General features: G+C 43.3%; 1 protein-coding gene across 3 annotated transcripts in view; it reads right to left on the bottom strand.

Moving 5' to 3' along the window:
* SORBS1 (sorbin and SH3 domain containing 1) overlaps window positions 1-22,403 on the bottom strand; it is a 434,665-nt gene that overhangs the window by 236,496 nt on the left and 175,766 nt on the right. The window contains exon 1 of one of the 3 annotated variants that reach the window (XM_088475933.1): window positions 7,778-7,795. The exons of 1 other annotated variant lie outside the window; for it this stretch is intronic. The gene's annotated coding sequence lies outside the window, so the exon portion shown is untranslated. Of the gene's footprint in view, window positions 1-6,567; window positions 6,696-7,777; window positions 7,796-22,403 lie in introns of those variants that run through there. One more of the 3 variants, XM_088475925.1, reaches the window with a different exon arrangement.

The raw sequence follows: 22,403 nt of genomic DNA, 5'->3' as shown, positions 1-22,403 counted from the left end.
CACGGACCCGCTGATCTCCGCTAATATTCTCCCCATTCTGCCTACTTCACTAGGAAGTGGGCAGAATGCGGGAGAGGTGCCTACCCTTCCGGGGATGTGGGGGTAACCTGAAAAATCGTGCGCCTCCCGCGAATTCCTGGAGTAAAAGGATATTTAGAGCAAGTAAAGACAGTATTAAATATAGGCTGTATCAGTGGTTCGAAAACTTTCTTGAATCATGTCGCCCTAGAGTATCAGCATTTTTCCATTGCACCCAATGGCCTAAAAGTTTCTTATTGAGAAACCTGGCAAAAGTAAAAAAATGAAGTAAATGATGTATACCTGTCATCCTTAGGTTCAGTTATGCGGAGGTGGACAGGGTTGTGCTTCTGTTTGTCCACATATTTTATGATTGTGGATGGGTTTTGACCATTAATAATTTGATTTGGTACTGGACTACAATTTCATGGCACCCGTTGTGCCACGGCACCCATTTTAAGAACCACACAAGCTATGTATTTTAGCTAAATAGACCCGATTCAGAGATGTACGTAAACCTGATGTTTACGTAATTCTCCAATGATAGAGTGCATGCTCAGGACCTGATCTGCACATTAGACGAATGAGTCCTGCGTGATCGCAGACAGTGCCCCCAAACCACAGCTTGATGGACATGCTGCGGCTATTAGGGGGCGGGGGGTGTTGCCGGCATGCATTACCGGAAAACGGGTGTGTTTCCCCCGTTTCAGGGAGTGTAGAGACCAAGGTCTGCATTGGAGAACGCTGGCCTTGCAAGCGGGCAGGAGGCGGCCAGTCTGAGTAAGCTTCAGCCAGTCTTTAGAGCTCAGCACTCAGATCATAGATGCTGACAGGAGGCATCTTTTTCCTTCAGACGTCTCCTGCAGTATTAACAAATGTACACATTGCTACTAAAGACGCAGTATCATTGTGTTCTGTGTGCATCTCTGAATCAGGCCCATTATACATGAAATAATTGAAGTTTTTCAAATTAACTAAATGGGGCTGATGCGGAGTTGGTAGCAAAAAGGACATTCATCACTCAAAAAGAAAATTTCACGCAAGATACACCAGGGGTAGCCAACCTCGGACCTCGAGAGCTACTAACAGTTCACGTTTTCCAGACCAGCTAGCTGGTGCACAGGTGTATTCATTACTCACTAACACATTTGAAAAGATCCACAGGTGGAGCTAATTATTTCATTTGTGATTCTGTGAGGAGACCTGGAAAACATGCACTGTGGTAGCTCTTGGGACCAGGGTTGGCTACCCCTGCGCTACACAAACTTGTGTAGTGTCACTCTACATCAGCCCCAATATGTCTACCGTACTCGCCTTCATTTGTTTACAATCTGTTGCATTGTTAAGCAGGATTTGTGGATTTGTTTCTGTTTCCTCCCGCAATCCAAAAACATGCTGGCAGGTTAATTGGCTTCTGGCAAAAGTAAGCCCTAATGGGTATGCCCATGTGGTAGGGAATATAGATTGTAAGCTCCACCGAGGCAGGGACAGATGTGTATGACTAAACATTCTCTGTACAACGCTGAGGAATAGGTGTGCGCTATAGTAATAACTTAATAGATAATATATCATGAAAATGTGTCGTTTTATGTAGAAAATGAAGGTTTAAACCATTTTATTATCTGCAATGTATAAAATTACTTATTAATGTATTAATAATACATTCTAGAAAGAGGAAAGACACATCTTCATATAAAGTGCATACATTATGGCCAGAGAATAGAGTAATGTTGTAAATGTTAACAAGTATCCCTTTGAAATGTTTTACCAAGTATCTCCAAAATTGTTTAATAATTACCAAGCACCCGTAGTGACTGCCCACATTCATCAGCATCATCTATTTATAGGAGAGTAGGAGAGGTGTAGGTCATAAACAGGTCGCGGAGGGCAAGAGGGAGAGCCTGAGATGTATGAAGGGGAGGAGCTGGTGAGGGCTTTGAAGGTAAAGGTGAGAAGCACATGGGACTAATGTATGAAGCAAACCTGAGAATGGAGTCAAGGGTGACAGAAGGCCACAGGCTTGGGGAACAGGAATCGTGATATTGTTAACAGTGAGGGAGACTGGAGGAGGGGGAAAGACCATGAGCTCTGTTTTGAACACAGTGAAATGTAGGTAGCATGGGACTGCATGTTAGAGAGCTAGTTGGACACCTGGAATAGGAGAGAAGAAGAGAAGTAAGGAGAAGAGAGCTAGATTTCGGTGCCATCATCTTAGAGGTAGTAGCGGAGGCCAAAGTAGTCTGTGGGCCAAATGTAATAGGGTGAGAAAATGTGAGAGTTTAGCAGTAATCTCTCACACTATTACATTGGTCAAGTTGTATATTCAAAATGGGAAAACATCTGGATGAGAGTTTAGATCGTGAGAGTTTTTTGAGTCTGAAAATCATGCGAGTTTGTATGTTCTTAGACACAATGACATTGGCCGAGTTTAAAAAGTGTGAGCGTTTTCTCTCACATTCTCTAAACTCTCGCCCTATTACATTTGGCATTATAAGTTCACCAAAAGAAGTATAAAGAGATCAAAGCACAGAAACAGAAGAAGGCCCCTATAGATTGTAAGCTTGCAAGCAGGGCCCTCTTACCTCTATGTCTGTCTGTTATTACCCTGTTTTGTTCTATAAATGTTTCCAATTGTAAAGCGCAACTGAATATGCTGCGCTATATAAGAAACTGTTAATAAATAAAAAATAAATAAATAGGAGGATGACAGAGAAAGTGCGCACATGAGAACAGAGAGGACCTTGTACATGAGAGTTTTCAATCTAGAGCAGTGGTTCTCAAACTCGGTCCAATGCCTAATCTAACAATTAAATTAAAATCTTCCCTTAAATAAAAAACATTATAACTGTAATATTCTAAATTCTGTTGGATGAAAACAAATCTTGACTATTTTCTTAGCATTTATAACTGACGTCATTTTAATTGAAAGCTGCTCTCACATAAATTGCTAAATGTATTGAGCTACTGTTGACTGTATGAAAAATCCCAGGCATATGACAATCTTGTGATGGGAAGGAAACACAAACATGGAAAAGATGGATTTAATAATATCCCCCTAGAAGAAATGAAGTCACCAGCAGACCTGACATACGTGTTCAGCTGTCATTCATGCTATGTAAATCTTGTTAACTCCCTATTACTCCGCATGCCAGATGTTAGACCATTAAGATAACCAGGATAATTGTGGCCATGAATCGGGAGTGCGTGGCTGTAGGATGATGAGACGAGGCAGGTCAGCAGGCAGGAGGGTTGTTATATAGGAGTACTTCAATAAAGATCAGCATTACACCAGCATGAAAAGCACAACATACAACTGTGCTCAGTAACCTTTATTGGTCAGTCACTATTATTTTGCTTACAAGGAAACACAAGGAGAATAGACTGAATGTCTGAAATAGAAGTGTAATGTAACAAGCCCTCTTATTGTGAAATATTATGGTTACACTTGGGCCGCAAGAGCTCTCAGTGCGATCGCCCCAACCTGTAACAATTCTCCTCTCTGCCCACTACCGCTGGGTGCGCCTGTATAGCAACGTAGCCGCTGCGGCACATCAGAAAGTGAGAGGAGACTGCCACAGCAGCAGCAGCCTCCGCTCTCTCACTGCCCGGTGTGCTGCTGTGGCTGCTCTGCTATAGAGGCATGTCCAGCGGTAGTAGGCAGAGCAGCTGGGGCAATTTCTGGCCGGGACGGTAAGTAGCACCGGTTCCTCCCCTCTCTGCGGCCCTGGTTACATTGACACTGCAAGCAGAAATGAAACCATGGACATGTATGATGCCCTAACATATGACACTCCCAACCAGAAATAATATCCATTTTCTTAATGACTGCAGAATGCATTAATGAGGTTGTACAGCCAATTTACCGATTGTCAGACATTGACCTGTTCTAGGTCTTATGTCATAAAGCATAATTAGGCCATGCAGCAATATAGCAGCAGGGGGTCTATTTACTAAACCTTGGATGGAGATAAAGTCGACGGAGATAATAGCGTTTCCGCCAGACTGTTTCAGCGGGGCGCCGCACCCTGCCCTATTTCTGAAGTGCAGAAAGCACCCTGCTCTCCAGCGCGTCACACCGCTGAAACAGCCTGCGGGTTCTGTCCTCCACCCGCGGGCTGCAGTGTCCCGCGGGTGGGGAAAACAGTAGAGCAGCGTGAATGGATGCCGGGCGCATGCGCCCAGCATCCATGTACAGTGACCGCAGCGCTTGGGGGCTGCCCGGCATGTCCATAAGTGCCAGGCACCCCCCCGAGAGTGATGAAAAGGGGACGCGTCATAAAGACACGCCCCCTTTTCATTGGCCGCGCGCAGAAGTGCCCTTGCTCTAGGTTCGGCGCCCTGCTAGACAAGGTATCAACCAACCAGCTCCTGTCATTTTTCAAACACAGCCTGTGACATGACAGTTAGGAGCTGATTGGCTGGTACTTTATCTACATTCACTTTATCTCATCCAAGGCTTAGTAAATAGACCCCCAGATGAGGGCCTAGACATTTTGTAGCCTGAGCTTGTGAAAGAGTGTTCTCTTACTGCTCACACAGACTACTATGAACTTTGTATGTATATACTGTACTGTAGGCACTGCACACATGCCATGTAAACTGGTCACTGCTGCAGGAACACTGAGAGAAGAGACAACTGCAACTAAGGCATCAGACTCCATCTTTACTCCCTGCACACATAAGTATCCTAAAATTGTAGCATTGCTTAAAAATGTTATGTACAAACTCAGAACAATTAAAAAAAGTGCATTTATTTCTTTAGTTATTTTATAAATTAAGGGGGTGAGGATATGGCTATACACCCGTTAGTAGAGCATATCTTGAATACATTCGGCTTGTATGCGCACCAGATATGAGCGCACACAAGACTGCATGATGTAGAGTCACTCACATTTTAATTTCATCTACACTTACAACTGAAGAGGCAGAATAGGCATGTCGAAGCAATTGCAGGCTAGACACAGCTGGATTTAAGCGGCAATAGACCTGTTTGGAGGTGTAATCTTTGTACCTAGTATAAAGGTAGTACAGGTGCGCAATGAAGATTATGACTTGCAGCAAACCAGGTGCACATGTAGAAGCGATCGCATGACGAGCTGTGTACTACTCTGCACACGAGGACATATACAGTACACATTTCTCCTGCACACTTCTTTTAAACAACATAATCTCTATTCACTTTCCAACTCAGAATAAGCCCCTTTGTACTTATCTTCATACAAGTATAAAACTCTGTGGTCTTTGGTTTATGAGTTAAGTAAAATCCTGCCTAATATGAATAGCACAGCATCCCATGCTATAATACAATGTCTGGTTCTAGAGTTGTAATCACCAACACGTCATTCATTTAAACATGTTCTAGGGTTACAGCAGCGCATTCCCAGCTCTCAGCCTAATATGGTTCTGAGATCTGCACAGCTTTTTATGGGAAAGTCTAAACTTGGGAAAAAATCACATAAGCCTCAATGTTACTGCAAATAAAAGCCAAAATAATACTCTGGAAAATATACATCTCAAAGTTTTGATCTATAGAAGTATTAATAAATACGATTTCATCATTGCTGTCGAATTGGGTGTTAAGTGTCAGCTTTTAAACAAAGGTACACTGTCTTTAAAAAAAAAAAAAGTTAATACATGTCAGACTGCTAATAATTAACTTACAGAGCTTCACTGATATGGGTACAGTTGGCTGCAGGGCTCATGTCATCCTAGGTGTTTATTTACAATAGCATATGTGTACAGCCAATGAAGAGAACAAACTGCAAAATGTAGCTTTATAGTTTTCAGGCAAATGTCCAATAGGCCACAGGGATTTGGGCTATTTGCTGTGTGTAGCAAATGTTGCATGGGTCAGACGTTCGTGTCGGTGAAAGCATTGGTCTCAACTGTACAACAGTGGGAAAGAATAAAGTTAGGAGATGGCTATGTACTGCAAAAAGGGAGGGTTTCAGGTTTCCTGGCTACAATGTATAAGCACATTTTATAGTAATAAAAAAGCAATCACAGTAGGTCTCGGTTATATATACTTAATGATTGTGCTGCTGTTTAGTTTTGGCAATCTACTTAGGGAATGCAGGCTTCTATAACACGTCAAAACCACCAACTGTAGACAGATGGACTTCAGATATGACTGATCCTTGCAGGACACACTCATTGTGCAGCGAGGAAATATACAGCTTAGTCTTTTTCATACGCTAATGGAAAATACGGTCTTCAGCACCGTAATGTAAAACTGTTACTCTTCCCATAACGTAAATGTATAACTTTAACTCCATTGCCGAGTCTACTTTTCAATTCCACTGAAATACAACCACATGCATTGTAACACAGCAATGAGTGATCTGTAAACACAGATATGTACAATGGATTCCACATGTTTTTGTAACCCATACAAAGCAGCAGTGAACAAACTGTAAAACTATTTCCTAGTTTAATTTGGTAATGGAAAGAACAGTATCTACCACATAATTCTGACCCAAGAACAGATCACGGTAAGGAAACAAACTTTATCCCCTCAGATACAGTACAACATCAAGTCACAGCACTTACTTTATCCTTCTGATGGGTAGGTTTACAGATCCAAAAAGGTTGTAATAGGATACCTAGCAGGATATCTGCTCCGTGTAGTTCTTTTCTATGGCACAGCGAGGTATTTGTTCATTTAAACACAGCCTGACACACAAACCATACAGAGATTCCAGAGTGGAAGCCCTCCCAGCTCACCCAGCTCAGCCCCCTCATTAGAATACAGACAGGGAAAAAAAACGTTCTGGGATTCCCTATGGATGCAGACTAGAAAGGGAGGAAAGTGTTCATTTAAGAACGCTCTACCATTCGATGTAGCCTAGCCTGCTATAATAACAACACACTTGTGCACTCACTTTACACTTTGACCCTCTAGTTCACAGTTAGCAAGCATAAAGCCGGAAAGGAATGCATTCATTGTCATTTTATTTAGCAGTAATGCAGATATAATAAACACAAATGTGCTGTTATTTTTATTATTTACAAAGGTCAGTTTATTCAACAGAGCTGTAGCAATCGGAACCAATGATCTTATTGTGGACGTGCAATAGATATACAGTTGTCACTATATAGTCTCTGGAGTTTAGACATTCATATTTAAGGGGGAAATTAAACAAAATCTAACTAATAAGTCCAGGAAAATAGATGGGTATTTATTTAGCACTGCATTTTGCGTACATGTACCTTCTCATAAGCAAGGTGTCCCTGGAGTGTATATAAAAATGTAAATTATGGGAGATCAACACAAATAAAACAGAACATTCGTCATACGCAAGAGCAGTTTTTGCCACATTTAAGGCAAACACAATTAAAAAGTGGAAACACACAGACATTAGAGAACTCAAAAACAATTACAGTAGGTGTTGATACCTGAATACAACATGCCGAAAAAGTCAACCTGACTCATATTGATTACTCTTTACTAATACAATGTAAAAGATTGCCATTCATTATATGGTAATGCAATATAACAACGGTAAAGGCTGCCACTCTGATGAAGGGTTACAGGGAAGTTTCAAAAGATTAAAAGCTCCGGCGTGATCAAAGGGTAAAAAAAACAGAGAGCAATGTGCTGCAGATTGGTACATTGAAATATGAAATAACAGTGGTAGAGAATGACGCTGAAAATGAATTAGAGTCATGCAATAATTATTAACCTATTTTCCGATCTCTTCATAAGGTTACCCTTAATGTGTCACAGCGAGGGAGAATGATGATATAATACACTTATTACCTTTATAAAGAGGGTCAATGCACAAAGGCTGTCCTAAAGTTGTCCTTCATCCTTTGTCTGCAGAGAAGTATTTATGGTGTGTATGTGTATGTTATCTGTCTCACCATTTGGGGACTGGATTGTGTCCCTCACAAGGCTGCTGTGTGATCTCTGGCAGGGCCCAGCTATCTCTTTGTGTTACACATTCCTGCCCTGGTCATGTTTCCCCCACTCCTAGTCACTCGAAGTGACAACTCTCCCTGTCTGAACACAAACCTGCACTTCTAATCTTCTGCATTCTAATTGAGTTTTTTTTATTTCGTGACACACATTCATACCACAAATTAATGTCTGAACATCGATGACATTTTGGCCTCCTACTAACAGAAAATCATAAGGATTTTGTAGTCCATACACTCTAGTTTCCTTGCTTTGTGCCATTATTCTAGGCTAGACGTCTTGGTTGGACTTAGTGCATCTCCAGTGAAACATAAACAACATAAGACAGACAAGCAAATAGAAGTATGTTAATGATATAGGCATCATAATGTAACTACTGTAAAGGAGAACTGTAAAAGTGCTTAGTGCATGCATTACCGCCTGGAAAACATAGCGATGTTGAGGGGTTTTTTTTCGACTGGATTTTTCAACAAATGTTTAACAAAACACATGGTGGGGGGGATTAAATTAAATGCAAAGTTGTATAGCGCTGGGAATGAGTGCCTGGAGCTATTCAATTGGCCACACTGTAAACCCGCGACTAGAGGATTTCTGCTCGCACCCACCTTACGTGTGCAGAAATCAGACTTAACTAGTGCCGCGATGCTAGTTGTGGGCTTACCGTGTGTGCTAAGAGCATCGTGCCCGGCACTTAAGTCAGAGAAAGCAGTTTGCCGTGACTAAACACCACGCATTAGGCACGATAAATTGCATCTCCCAACTTAAATGCCAGGCACATTGGGGACAACTGAATAGCTCCGGGCACTCGTTCCCAGCGCCATTTACTTGAATTCCCCCCCATGGTATTATGTAACTGTAAAGAAACCTTTTACCGCCACTGAATATTCAATTTATTGGAAGTCTAGGAATGACTTTGTTCACTCCTTAGGTCTGTTTTTAGTGCTGCACCCTTCCCTAGCACCAGAATTTCCTTACATCTATATTATCCTACACCTCACTGCGTCCCATCTTTACCAAATGTATATAAACAGTATAAAACAAACACAGTGCACTGCTGAATGAATATTCCTGATGGTCGGAAATCTGCGCAGACGCCTGACCCGTACTAAGCATGTTCAGTATGGCTCCTGCGTGAATGCACGCAGAGCGGCAGCAGACTGTTAGTGATTGACAGTCCGCTGCCATTTGGGGGTGGGTAGTGGTGGTGACGGCCTCCGTTTCCCAAAATATTGGGGGGGGGGCGGAGAGGGAGGAGGCCAGGATCTCTGACGGCTGACGTAGATTTCCTGGCCTCTTTCTCTCATCACGCAGCTTGCGTGATTCCATAGGTCACTTAGCCAGCCGATGTTCCCGCAGATTATCCAATGCTGCGTTGGACAACATAGCTCAGGTAAGTAATGCATGCAGGAGGCGTGATGCCGCCTGCTGCATTACCATAATTGCAAGGATGGAATTGTAAAGCTGCTTGCGTATAGCTTTGCAATTCTGTCTGAAACTGAATCAGGCCCATAGTCTCTTTATTGGCATGAATAGGCGCTGCCATGCTGTCTACTTGGCCAATGAATTACATGTCAGCCATAGCTTATAATGGTACAGTGCCCCTGTGTGGAAACAAATAATATGGCAACTTTTCAATTACTTGCCTGACATTACGTATTGATACTTATAGTTAAAGAGCTAGAAGAAATCTGCAATGCATATTTTGATTTAATATGAATAATTTTCCAATCTAATGTCACCTTAATGTCTATCTGGCAGCACACTAGCTTTAGCAGTACCATCTGGTCACATTCATCCAACACCTTCCTGCACATAATAGCAACACTAAAATGCAGCCAGACATAGGGAGGTTATGCTCATTACCAGTTAGATGGGGGAGCCTTACTATGTCTTTTTTGTTTTACTAAAGAGAAGATGTACAGAATGAACTACTTACACATGTACCCTACATATGTAGTCCAGGGAATGAACGGTTAAGGGAATTCTCTTTTCTCAGATATAACATAAAAATAATTTTGGGACATGTTCCATTATTATTACAATGTATACTTTTAAATTACAGTTTTGGTTTAAAGATTGAAGGATTAGTTAGAATTTTACAACCAAAACACAGGAGAGGTGTAGAAATTAACAGTGAATGATGCACCATGCTGGCAAATGGACAGATAAGTCCAGCAGATTAATAATATGACTTACATCAATAATACCTAGTCAATAGATCTAATCTAAGGTTGCATGCACTAAAATGGAAGATAATGTTCATTCACTGGCTGATTCACCCTATAGCTAAAATAACATATAAGTCATTAATAATGGTGACTAATAAAACACTGCTGCAAAAATAAACCAATTAAATAATTGACATAAAATATTTCCATGCAACAATATATAAAAAAATAATAGATTAAATATAACAGATTAACAGCAATACAAAAATATATTAGATACAGCTGAGCAGTTTGTATAGAAGGAAAGAGGATATATAAACAAAAGTAAGTAGAACTCAGGGGCGGCTCAAGGGGTGTCTGGCAGGGCTATTGCTCGGGGCACATCGGCCTGTGGTCTCAGACGCAATCACCTTGCTAGTGCCGCCATCACCCCAGTGCTGCTGCCATTGCCATCTACTGTCGGTCGGCCAATAGCCTCCAAGTACTAGGACCCAGCGGCTGTCCACGGAGGTGCATACTCTGACACGCTCCGTCTGCGTATGGGTGGCTCACTGCCTTGTCTTTCCTCCATGCTGCGCCGCTGAGGAAGAGGTGCATACAGGCTGTCCAAGGAGAAGGTAAGTTGAAGGGACCAGGGTGGGGATAGGAGTGATGGGGGGCAGGATGCAGGAGTGACAGGGACAGATGGCTGAAGTGACAAGAGGCTGGAGTGATGAGGCAGGAGGTTGGAGTAATGGGGCAGGTGGATGGAGTGACAGGGCCTGGACTGATGGGGCAAGAGGATGGAGTGATGGGAGGCAGGAGGATGGAGTGACAGGGACAGATGGCTGAAGTGACAAGAGGCTGGAGTGATGAGGCAGGAGGTTGGAGTAATGGGGCAGGTGGATGGAGTGACAGGGCCTGGAGGCTGGAGTAACAGTGGACAGGAGGAAGGAGTGACAGGTGGCCAGATAGATAGGAGGTTAGTGACGGGGCAGGAGGCTGGAGTGACAGTGGGCAGGAGCTTGTAAAGATGGGAGGCTGGAGAGACACGGGTGGTAGGAGGCTGGAAAGACACAATGGGCAGGAGGCTGGAGAGACACAGGGGGAATGAGACTGGAGAGACACAAGGGGCAGAAGGATGAAGGTGACACAAGGCAGGAGATGACATATGGGGAATGAGCCTGATTGAACCTATGTGGTTAGACAGAGGCTGGAGTGAGACGGGCCAGGAAAATGGAGTGACAGGGGGCAGGTGACTGGTGAGACACAAAGGGCAGGAGGTTAGACAGGGGGCACAAGTCTGGTTGAACCTCTGTTATATGATGACACTGGTTACATTCCTACACAAACAGGCATGTTGATCCTTATTTGAAGTGGCTTTGTCCTGAGGAAGACCAGATTATGGCCGAAAGGTCGACTGCACTATGATGTTATACAGCTTTTGAAGAATAAAGTCTGTTTATAAAAGTCCCTGGTGAGTACACTCTTACTTTTTTGGGATTATATGTTTAGTAATTTATTTATTTTGTAAGAAGGGTGGCCAATGGCACATTTTGACCTGGGCTCTACTTGGTCTAGAACCGGCCCTGGTAGAACCTGAGTGTTCCATGTTTGTTGCAAAAGGGCTATATGTAATATTTAAGTATCTAACATAATGCAGCACTGGTCAAAAAATTAAGCAGAGCTGCCCTTTGACCAACTTGGAGGATTTCAGCTCAGCTTAACACAAGTATTCTGCATTCCCTGCTATCTCCCCATGAATTCCTAGACTCCCCTTGCTAAAAACTGCAATGCAAAACCGGCATCCATTCTTGATCACTATAAACCATTAAACCTCCAATATGTACACAGATGTGTCTCGGTAGATTCAGAGATCAAAAGAGCAAACTGAGGTGCTGGGATATGGTGGTAATCACCAATCTTCTATTCGCAGAAAGCACTCAGCGGTGCTCCAATACAGTCCTCAGGCAGATACACCAGATGTCACTCTGGGTGTTTCAAAAGAAGCGCCTGTTGCTATTGTTAATAAATACAGTATGGAGAGTAGTCATGTGCTTTGACCTAGTCTCAAGACTTAGCGGTAGCTTTGATATATTTCTGGATCTCTGATCCTTTCCCAAAAAGACGGCTTTTTCCAATTAACTATTACTGCTACTGCTATTTGTAAGATGCCTTAGGTATAGAATGTAAGCTTGCAAGCAGGGCCCTCTTACCTCTATTAGGGGTATTCAATATGGAGAGAAAATGCCTTTTCTGCGATGTTTTCGCTCAGATGACATCATTTTCACCGCTTTTACTTTTACACCGTATTCAATTTGAAAACTTTTTTGCCGATATGAAAAGTATATTGCATTTGACCCTGCAAAAAAGTATCACCAAGGAATGGGTGGCGATAAAAAGTGCAGAATTGGGGTTTTGGGGTCCAACATTTTGGAAACCACCCTGCAACCTTCAGACAGTCCCCCAAAGGTAAACTGTGTCAAAAAATGTTTAAAAAAAAACCTCCGGAGACCCCAAAAAAGCACTTTAATTTTGGGGGCGAAAAAAAAAATTGGGGGGTAGAAAGTTAAAAACTAGCGAACTACAATCTAGGGGGGTCCCCAAGTATGCCGCAGGTGTTTTTTTCATTGCAGGTGTTTGCGGCAGGTGGATTTTTCAAGTTTTTTAAAACTTCACTTTAGCAACTTTTAAATATGCCCACCCCCATTTTCAAGTACCCCAAATTTGCTGGGACTACTTATTTTCAGCAAAAAACCTTCTAAATACTATTCTTCACCAACTTCCGAAATCCCCAAAATAGCAGCTATTAAGCCCGTTTAAAGACCCCAAAAACCTTCAGCAGGGCTAATCGGGGGTATCCAGAGTGATCCCCCATGTCAGAGCATCTTTTTGGGGGTGTTAGGGTGATTTCCCAAAAAATCAACAAAGTTTTCGCTGATTTCACATTCGCCGGGTGCCGTTTTCAACGATTTCATATTGAATGCGCGATACTTTTTCGCCGGCAAAAGCTCCGATGTGCGGCAAAAACTTCAACCCGCATTGACGGCGAAGTTTACGTTTCATATTGAATACCCCTGTATGTCTGTCTGTTATTACCCTGTTTTGTTCTATAAATGATTCCAATTGTAAAGTGCAACGGAATATGCTGCATTATATAAAAGAAACTGTTAATAAATAAATAAAATAATGTTCTTTCCTTACACTATGTCCAGGGGCATGGAAAAATGAGGATTTCTCATTTTAGATAGCTTTACCTTGTGTTTTGTAAAGAAAACACTCAGGCATCGAGGAATGTTTTTTAAGCGAACGGAGAGGCATTTAAGGGGTGTCATAGTGTATACGTCACGCCAAACAGCTTCACATGCCGTAACTAGAAAGTTTTTCTGAACATAGCCTTAAAACGATTACTGTTAGTATTGCTAGTAGCAACTCCATTTAGTTACACAGATTGCATTTCAACAGTTACAAGTTATGGTAATTATTGGCGTTATGTTGCATAATTATCAACACTTAAATACATAATTATGTTTGGCAACTATTTTGTTATTGTTTGCTTATGGGATCATTTAGTTTGCAGCGATACTGCTCACCAAGATTGGGAAAGGTCATGTTTTTGCTTTTTTCAATGTATAAAACACAAATTGCATGTATAGAACAGAAGTTGAGACCCTTGGCAATTATAGACTTAATGAAGACTGTGTAAATCAAGCACTGCTGAATATAGCTTATAAAAAGCACAGAAGTAATGTTCTAAGAATACTGGTATTACATAGGACCGAACCTCTAAGGGATCCATAAAAGCATATTTTAAAGTTTTTTTTTCATGTGCCGTTGATAGGAGAAACAGGAGAAAATAGATATTGGTACATTGGACCTCATTCAGAGGTGGTCGTTAGATGCAAGCGGCCGCACTGAATCACAGCTTAACGACCGACCAGGTTGATGGTCGCGATGGTGATCACCATCGCGACCATCGGGGTTTACGACCAGACCCTAAGGTTGGGTCTGGGCACTCGTAAGCCCCAGGGAGCTTTCTGCTCTGATGGAGCAGGAAGCTCCTCACTGACATGAGCAATGATGTCAGTGGGGCCGCCCACAAAACGTTAGGCATTCGTAAAGGAACGCCTCCGTTTTGGAAACCACCCCCCGGCCCGCCTACCAAACGGGGGCAGCTGTTGATCAACATTGACAGCCGCCCCTTTGGCAACGAGCTCCGGAGTGACAGAGTTTCTCTGTCGCTCCGGGGCTTGCGCACGCGCAGTGCAGGCCAAATCATGGAGTCGGTGCGCTCGCGACCGACTCTGAATGAGGTCCATTGTACCTTAGTAGCAATAGGGAGTCCTAAGCCAGAAAAGCCAGCAGCTCTATTAGGGCAAATATCAAGGTGCACAAAGCTCTCTATAGCACATCACACTGATCATCTGTAATTGATCAGTGCAAAAATGTTGTGGAGGAACTAGTTTTGGATGGTAAAAGTGAGTATATTGTCTATACCGCACTCTTCCGTGAACCTGAAGATCCCCATATACTGATGTGTAAAAATAACATGTCATTACAATAATAGAAAAGGACTAGCAAACATTTTATCTCATCTAATCCTGAAGACGTGTTCTCTGGATACAAATTTTAGCATTTTACATTGTGAACAATGCAGTGTAAAAACATTATTAGGCACAATGTATACAACAATATGAGACATGGTTGTTAAGCACAATATTATAATACATTACACACATGAAGTCATGCTGTGTACATGTGACTGCTAGCGTCCTTGGTGGCTTCTAGTGTCAGCTTCAGACTTCAACAACACAGCAGTGCTCTCTAAGCCTGCCACCAACAGAATCAATAGTGTAATTGTTTAATCATACAGGGTACTGTATAGTGTACATGTCCATAAAGAGGAAAACTGAAGGAAGACATGATAACTAACTAAACTTCAAATGGCCACTTTCATTACAATAAGCAAATATTGAATTTATAGCACCTCTGCACTTTATGACGGCTTCTATATAGGGTCTGTCACACCAGCCAGCAAGACAGACTGATGCCATCTGTGGATTAAATGCTGATATGGATCTGGAACCCCATGTATAGAACAGGAAACAGGCCGAAATATGTATGATATGTACAGATGTGTTAACATACATCTATCCTCCGTGCACGACAAGTCACTTTACACATAATGTGTGAGCACACGTGCGACTCGGTAGCGCCGAGCGTCTTTTCATGCAACTTTTTACCTTCAAATGCTTCTTATTTGCAAAACTATGCTACATTACAGTGTCAGCGGCTGTGACCGTGTAACGTAGCAATACGCATGCAGATACACCTGCAGTCGCACACAGAATATAGGCATTCTGCTTATGATTTTAATCAGCTTTGTGAATAAGATGCATTTGAATGTAGAAAGTTGCATAAAAAAGATGCTCGGCACTACCGAGTCATGCCTCGGCCTGGCGTGACTAGAAGGGATGTTTAACGTGCAAGGAAGTAAGATGTGTGTGCACACATCGGTATGTATCTTTTTTGTTTTACAATAGAGGTACATTAACAATTGCAGTGTTTTCATATAAAAAAAGAGCAATATTATGATGAGAATTAAAATGCATAAATCTGCCGCCATCATCTGCACCATTCATCACAATTTCATCTTGAGAACTAAATAGGAAACTCCCCAGAGTCTTTCAGAAGAGACAGGTGGTAGATGAGGGATTTCAGTTCCCACTCACTGTCTGGGCTACAAGATTGGCACATTACCTCCTGGCAAAGTTACCAGACACTCCAATTTTAACATTGTAAACAAGGATTTTATCTGGTACTGTCCCCGAGAAGATGACAAGAAAACAACCGTACCAGTTGCTCCTATATGAAATTACATCTGATAACATTAGCCAATATGTACAGCATGTTAAAGTTTTCAAGCAACCACAGAATTGAAAAAGGTGTCGAAAATTCCCAGAACTATCGGAATATTGCATGATTGGGCAGGAGCGTCAAGTGATAAACGACATTCTACCATAGTATTCCGGTCTGAGTGGGACGGGGGCTCCCACTCAGACCGGAATACTATTCTGCTGCACAAATTCCAGGCGTTGGGTTTTGGGAGAAATTAATTTTGCCATCCCAGTACAAATGGACATGGTTCTTGAAGACCTTTAGGATACGATTATAGCAAGGAGTAAAGCTGCATACACACTAAATGATTTTTATGAACGATATGGACAATAAGGATATCGTTCAACGATACATCGTTCAATGTGTGTGCAGTGAACGACCAACGATGTGCACACCCGCGGGTCGTTAACGATGTCTTTTGTCATCCATACATGCAGGCCAATCTTATGATATCGTTAAAAATTGCCTGTTCAGAGATGTGGTAAGACTTCACTGAAAGATATCTTAAAGATATCTTCAGTGTGTACACCCAATATCGTTTGTTCTGCACTACAAAAAGTTCAAGGGAAATCTTTCATCAATATCGTCATACAGCACATCATCTAGTGTGTATGGGCCTTAACTGGGACTCAGTCATCAAATCACAACAGATTTTCCACACTGCCTGCTTGTGATGGGCTGGCCAGAGAAGGGGAGCTCCATGGACGCACCTTCTCAGATGGAACTGTTGGTCAAGCTGTGTGGCCGTGTCTTTATAGAGGGATTCTTTTATCTCTTCTCATTTGGAACAATAAGACATTAAATATATTTCTTTTTAAATTATTTAATAAATTATTGAATAAACATTTTCGGGGTTTTATATATAAAACTACGTAGCTGGGATATCTGGCGTTGCCAGGGTTGAAGAATGGACCTTGAAGTACATGTGCAACCTCCATTTTTACAATGTCCTCACCTATAACCCCAATTCATTGATCCATTATACTTCCTCTGAGATCTCCACTAGGGATGGACATCGGCAACCGACGGTTGAAAATCATTGATGTTTCTAATTCAGTGGAAGTACTTTCTCCATCGAATACCAGGAATTTGATGGTTGACAGCCATCGGATGCAACTTTCACATCTGGATAACAATGCAATTTAGGAGTAAATGAAAGTGCAGGCAGGTGTATTCTCTGACTGTTTGGAAAGGGGTATATCAGGAGCAGAGTGACTTACAGGACATGAAACAGTATCGTTTGCAGTGTGACAGCAGATCCTCTAACTCACTGCTCTTCCGTTGGAGCTCTGCCTTCCCCCCCACTGGTATATAGGTTTTAGGAACTGGAAAACATCCTTCGTGAACTTGCTTAAACCAAAATCTAAAATCAGAGACTCCATTGCCTACTTGATAGGCACCATGTAAACCTCCAAGGCCTTGACAAACTTCAAAAATAGCCAAAAACCTAATCCTGGTCAAACTACACCACCATGCCAAATTTGGTGAAGCTAGGTTCAAAACTCTGGCCGCGCATAAAGGGGTCAGCAGATACAGGGGTACAGGTGGTACGGGCAGATGGAGGGGTCCCGGTAACTCTAATGATCCTGACTACAAACTGCTTCTGTGACTGGGATCATTGTGTCTGCCACAGGGCCAGATTATTCTGAAGAAACCAGCCCTGGGAAACCACTCTCACAGGCAGGTTCCTCCATCAGGCCCCCCAGCGAATCAGCTTTCCTTCCTTGGCTCTCTTCTTTTTCTCTACTCTCCTCCTTGCTACCATTGGCACTAGGGATGGACATCGGAAGTCAGTCATTGAATGGTGGGATGGACTTCCGCCATCGAATGTTGTGATGCGATGGTAGTTAACCTTCACATCACAAACATTTGAAAGTAAATCTATCGTGATGGTTTGTGCATGCACAGATTTCCAATTCGCCACAGGAATCTGACAGAAACAGCCAGCCTCCAATGGACCAAGATTGCCTGATGAATAAACTGCAGCCAGGAAGGAGCCAGGGGCGGCAGCATTTAAAAATAAGGTAACCTTTGACACACCATCAGATCATTACTATACGATGGCGGACACCATCAAAATGCTGCCATTGAATGGTAAAAACACTAACATTGGAATAAAAACATTGATGGTCTGTAACCATCGATGTCTATCCCTAATTAGCAGTGCACAGAAGGCTGGCACTGTAGCTGCGGTGCACGCTACAGAGGTACTTTATTTCAACTGCAGTCTCTCCCACTGTCCCAATTCCCCCTGCTGTCTTTCCCACTGTCCCCTTTCCCACTATTCCCATATCCCAGGCAGTCTCTCCCACTATGTCTTCTCCCACATTCTCTCCCACTGTCCTGTTATCCCCCTATAGTCTCTCCTACTCTCCCGTTTTCCCATGAAGTCTCTGACACTGCCTTATAAATTTGTGCTCCCTCCCCATCAGTGCATCTGCCCCCACCCCATATATATGCCTCTGCCTCCTCCCCATCCGTGCATCTGACCCCTCCCCATTAGTGCCTCTGCCCTCTTCCCATCTGTACCTCTACCCCCTCCCCATCAGTTTCCCTGCCCCCTTTACCTACATGTGCCTATGCCCCCTTCCAGCATGTGTGCCTCTGCCCCCTTACTGCATGACTGTAGGACGAGATCAGAATTGGTGTGGTAAGCATAATTAACTGTTACTAAGGCGGGGACGGTTATGTCACCGGGCCGGCGGAGTAGGATCCGGAGCACCACAATTTGCAAAATATTAGCCCATAGGCTACAGTACTATAATGTAATGCCATCTGGAGATGGAGTTATCCTATAGTGACCAAACTCCAAAATGCTTCACAATGTGCTGGTAGAAAAGTCGGCCCCACTTGCTTGTGTTTGTTCCCCCAAACTTGAAAATTGTTAGCCAGCGCCTGCCTACCAGTATGTTTTTGGAGTTTGAGAGGAAACTGGAGCAGGCAATTCAAGCATAGGGAGAACAAAAAAACTTCACACATATACAACTTTGATTGGGAGTAGAACTCATGACCTTAGTGCCATGGGGCAGTAATGCTAGCCACTGTGCTGCCCAAAAATTGGCATTTAATTGAAAGAGGTTACACCTGGGAACTTTGTAGTGAGCTTCATCAATGACCTCCACAGTCATCACAACTGTAAATTCCTTAATATTCTCTTTATGATGGGAAGGAAATGTTTATCACAAAGAAATAAAGTAATGTATTGGTCCAGTGGGATGTCTAGTCCTGTCTGCTATGCTATCCACAAAGGTGACAGGAAAGTGTGAGAAAGACAGGCGCTCAGATCTGAGATATAATTCCTTCTCACACAGGCAGAGAAACATAACTATCCTTCTGTATCCACATAAGGTTTTGTTCTGAGAACATTAAGGCTCCTGTCCAATTTACAGACATGATGTGCGTGGTACGGAAACCAGTAAATTGGTTCCATACATTCAGGAAGAACATTCAGGCTCAGGCTTCTCTGTACACTCCTGTTCATTTAGACTGTTACTGCAGCAAAGTAATGACAATGATATAGACAAAAAAAAAGGTAATTCAGCTTAGTTGTCCACACTTAACCCCCATAACCATTATATTCAATTAGTCTATCAAAAGTGATACACCAGTCATGAGAAATGGAGCTACTGGCAAAATGCACTATGACGTTTCTGGAGTTTTGATCGCATTCCGCAGATCCAATAGGGTCCCTCCCGGGTTCCACACGGCTTACACATGTGCTGTCCGACAGCCGTGCATGTGCAGAAGGACTCCCGGGAAGATTTTTGTTTTTAAAACTGATATTAATGTTGTGTGCTTAAAAATTGAAAAATGATTGACCTAAATCAATCATTTAAAAACCCAACAATTTCTGAGCGTTTTTTGGAATAAATATATTAGCCAGTAACTGTAAGTGGTTAACACAATATAAAGTAACAACTGGCTGGGACGATTCTCATCCACATGCTAACTAGGAATGGTGTTAAGTTATGCCAGAGAGCAGAAAGCTTGTGGGACTGATGACATACTTTGTGTGCTAAGCAGTAGGATCACATTAGAGATTCTCACCGTCTTGTGAATTATTGCACAAATGAAGAAGTGAAGACATGCTTACCCCACAGGAAACAAAAGCCCCCAAAGGAATAAATACATATTATTTCCACTTACATCACCCAACATGTTTCTCAAATATATGTATGAATTTTAATGTATTGTTAACATGAATTATTAATATGAAGATGATTTCCCTTTAGTACCAGAACATTGATTAATCTAACAGCTACAGATTCAGTCCTGAGTGATAGCTGGAACAGCCATATAGTGGGATATTGCATGAAGCTGCCACACTATGGACCTCATTCAGAGCCGGTCGCACAGAGCGTGCGGTCGGTCTGAATGAGGGGAGGACATCTTGAATTTTCAAGACGTCCTCCTTTGCGGTGGTAAGGCTGTGGGTTAACACCCACAGCCTTACGACCGTCTAAGGTGATGGTCGCGATGGTCAAGACCATCGCGACCATCGGGGCTTACGACGAGACCCTAGGGTAGGGTCTCCCTTGTCGTAATCCCCAGAGAGCTTTCGGCTCTGTCTGAGCTGGAAGCTCTCCACTGACATCACTAGTGATGTCAGTGGGGCCGCCCCCAAACGGTAGGCGTTCCCATGGGAACGCCGTTTGGGCTGCCACCCCCCCAGCCCGCCTTCCAACCGGGGCGAGCTGTCAATCAACATCGACAGCTCGCCCCCTTGGATCGAGACCCGCTACGACCGGCGCTGTCGGTCGTAGCAGGTCTCACGCATGCGCACAACGGCGCCGTCATGCGCATGCTCTGTGGGGGGCCATGGACCCGGTCCGAGCGCATCGGCGCTAACGACCGGGTCTGAATGACCCCCTATGGCCCTGATTCAGAGCCGAACGCTCTGACAGAGCGCTCGCTCTGAATCAGGGCCGTCCCTCATAGTTTTTGGAGCGGCCTCCTGGCCGCTCGCATAGCTGTGGGTGACCACCCACAGCTATAGCGAGCGGCTAAAATGATGGTCGCGATGGTCAAGACCATCGGGCTTGCGACGAGACCCTGCGGTAGGGTCTCACTGCCACAAGCCCAGGAGTGCTTTTGGCTCTATCAGAGCCAAAAGCACTCCCACTGACATCACTAGTGATGTCAGTGGGGCCAGCCCCGGATGGTAGGCGTTCCCATGGGCTCGCCTCCGTCTGGGCAGCCACGCCCCCGGCACGCCCACCAAAGGGGGCGTGCTATCAATCACCATCGACAGCACGCCCCCTTTGGTACGAGACCCATAACGACGGCTTGGCCGTCGTTATTCGGGTCTCGCGCATGCGCACGAAGGAGCTGCCTCCGTCGTGCGCATGCGCACTTGGGCAACATCGATCCGTTTGCGAGCGAACAGCGCTCGCGAGCGGGTCTGAATTAGGCCCAATGTTTGTTCTACAAAAGTAATGTCAATTATACTGGCCAAATTATCCCGAAATTCAAAACTGCTGTCTGCTGCCAGGCACAAATATAAAAGTGCAACTACAGAACTATTGGGATGCAGGCTGCAATGCACTTGAAGCCCACTCTAGCAGTAGACCACCTGGGGTAAGATGTTGTCGAAGCTGAATAATTGGCTAAGACAAGTTCAGTTTAAAATTTAATCGCAGCGACGCCATCTTGCGAATGGCCACAAGACTCGATCTTGAAATTGAGATCAAAGCGCCATTTTAGATAAACTCACATTTTAGTACATGTGGCGATAATACTAATAGCACCATGCGATTGCATTTTTCATCATTTCCCATATGCACATTAATACATACAATAGCGCTGTTAACTAGTCGCATATTAGCGAATGCATAGGACTTTGTATGAAACCGCTGTTTTATTAGCTTTATGCGCACGCATCTGCCCCGAGTTAACTAGCGTCCTTATATCAAACCCTCAATACCCACACATTACATATCCACACATAAGGTTTAATAAGCTTTAAAGTGTATGACTTAAGTTGGTTCAGTTAGTTTAAATGCTGAGAAATAAAGATATTTGATAACTAAGGTATTATACATGCTAAACAAGTCATGTTTGGAGTTGTACTGATGCGTATCCTTTTTACAGTATTCCGGTGTTATCGGTGGGGAGATCGCATCATGCATTCCCGAGTTATGGATCGCAGAGCCTACAAGCAACAAAATGTATATTTTAGAAACAACTGTTAGGATGCTGCAGGAGGCGTGAAGAGGAAGACTCCCAGCTGTTAGAGGCAGGGAGAATCTGTTTGAACCAGCCTGTTAAATGTGCTGTAACAGATGCTTCACCCCTGGGAACCAATGATATCAGCAACAGACTTCCCTATTGTCCTGTTTATTCTGGGGGGGTATAAATATGAGTGCACGAACGCTGGTTCTGGGTCTTCGTGCTGAATGCTGAATGACGAGGGGTCTCTTGCT

Source organism: Taudactylus pleione, unplaced genomic scaffold (assembly GCF_031769625.1).
Source record: "Taudactylus pleione unplaced genomic scaffold, aTauple2 ptg000016l, whole genome shotgun sequence".
NCBI lineage: Eukaryota > Metazoa > Chordata > Amphibia > Anura > Myobatrachidae > Taudactylus > Taudactylus pleione.
The sequence above is the reverse complement of the archived record's forward strand: the minus strand, read 5'-3'. Positions and strand labels throughout refer to the sequence as shown.